The sequence below is a fragment of the Telopea speciosissima genome, chromosome 10 (assembly GCF_018873765.1).
Source record: "Telopea speciosissima isolate NSW1024214 ecotype Mountain lineage chromosome 10, Tspe_v1, whole genome shotgun sequence".
Lineage (NCBI taxonomy): Eukaryota > Viridiplantae > Streptophyta > Magnoliopsida > Proteales > Proteaceae > Telopea > Telopea speciosissima.
In genome coordinates this window covers 28,895,543-28,897,756 of record NC_057925.1, presented here as the reverse complement: position 1 = coordinate 28,897,756, position 2,214 = coordinate 28,895,543, and the positions used below count along the sequence as shown (strand labels likewise).

General features: G+C 39.4%; 1 pseudogene; it reads right to left on the bottom strand.

The window, feature by feature from the left end:
• Positions 1–331: 331 nt before the first annotated feature.
• Positions 332–1,775, bottom strand: LOC122643470 (annotated as a pseudogene).
• Positions 1,776–2,214: the final 439 nt, after the last annotated feature.

Here is a 2,214-nt window from a genome sequence, read left to right as displayed (position 1 = left end):
CTAAAATCAACAGCGAAAAAGAGTGACTCTTCTACTCAGGTTTCAGGTTTTCCTACCACTGTGAGGAATGCTTTAATGGATGATATCCTTGTCGGCCTTGTTACCAATTTTCATAGTGGTTCCATGTAGTTTTGAAGGCTGAGCTCCTCTCGCTGATGGCCATACCGAAGGTGGGTCAACTCTCCCTTTCTTTGTTTCCCTGTAATCGTCTTGGAACGCCTGGACGTTAAACATTTGTATTCTCCTTTTTTTTTTTTGTAATATATCTTTGCTGACCCTTTAGTAAAAAGAGTAAATATATAGAGGGAAGATGCACAAGCAGAAAATATTGAGAATGTCATTATTATAAACAAAGAGTTCAAAAGTCACATATCCATGAAATATTCAACACATGAAACTAGTGCTTGGAGCAATCAGCTGGCTTGAAATAGACCTTCCTTTTTTCCAGATCTTGGCCAACCAAGAAATCCATTTGAGCTATGTTTCCGAAGATACCCACACCATCAAAACTAGGGTAAGGGGCAAAGGCAAAGCATACAGCTTTTTCAGATCTCCCATAAAAAGTATTCCGGGGTTTCAACTTGATGTCGGCACCGGAAAAATGGATAGTAACTGAAACATTGACATTAGTACCAGGTTTGTAGCACAAGCGAGAAAATTCAGTTTCCACAAAACTTTCACCATCAATCAATTTCTTCATTTCTGATTCAAGATTAAGGTAGAAATTAAATTCGATAAATGTCAATGTTGTACCAGAATCAAGGATAATGTTTCCCTCATCAGCAACAGCCTTGGATGAATTCTTGTATGGCAATCTCTTATTTCCAACACTAATTGCTTCAAGGATCACATAATAGAATGTAACCGGATCCTTTGTCACTAAAGGAGTGGAGACGACATCATCACCTGAAACGACAGCATCACTACCAAAATTCAATTTGCTTGTCACATTTTCCTTCTCAAAAGGGACCAAGCAGTAGGAGAACTTGCCACCAATAGATGATTTCAATTGCGAAATTAGTGCTAGGGGGCCCCCTCCGAGGCCAACTTGACCAGTTTCTCGCTCATTGAAGGTGCCACCATTGTTGTGTCCATAGCCAAAGATTTTCTCTGGTAAGGCGACTGACCTGCCACTAGTGGAACCCAATGTGAATGTCTCAGTAGCAAGAAAACCTTTAGTGGATGATTTGTCCCCATAATAATAGCTATACCCACAATCATTAGTTTTAGGTGCACATGTTCTATGTCTACTATCTAGCAGATCACACTCTTTTGATTTGCATGATAAGTTTCAATAGGTCGATGACTTGTTAGGATCAAATTGAGGAACATTTTGCTTGTAACAATTTTCGCAAGGCTTGCATTGAATCCAAATAAGATCACTACTTGTATCAGCAGTTGCAAACCTCTCGACAGGTGGAGTACCAAATGACAATTTCATGATATAAGTACCATTATCTGGCACAACTTGGGACGAAACTTCAAATGGGGAGATTGTGGACTGTATTAAACTATTGACACGGGACATTGATCGATGGAATGCATTCTGCAGACGCTCAAAATGAGTCACCGATGGATCATAGAATGGAGAGAGCAATGAATCCCGGTGGATAATATCGACACTAAACCCACCATTATCCCCAGCTTCAACTAGGGAAAATGTGGAAAGGTAAATAGAGAAGACTATGACCAGAGAAGGTATGGGTGAACAGGAACTAAAAGAAGCAACCATGATTCTGTAGAGTGAAGAGCGAGATGTGAAAAATGGAGAAGTCAAACTGCTATATATATATATGTAGAGAGACTACAAGACGTTACAAGCAATATATGGTAGTTACAGAAGTGAGACTATAAGACGTTACAAGAAATATATGGAAGTTACAGAAGAGAGGTTACAAGACGTTACAAGAAATATATGGAAGTTACAGAAGAGAGATTACAAGGCATTACAAGAAATACATGTGAGCAGAGAGACGTTAATTAGGGTCTTCAAGTGGGAAAAAATTTTGCTGCTACACTTGTCGCAGGAATGTTCCTGCTACAAGGCTGGCAGCCAAGGAAATGGAATAATTCACCTTCCCCTTTGGGTTCATAAATACTCTCCTAGTTTTATGTATTTTCTAAAATACCCTTTAAGATGTCATTTCCTTGGCTCGCAGGCTTATAATAGGAACATTCCTGCTAGAAGGGTAGCAGCATAATTTCGTCCCTTTA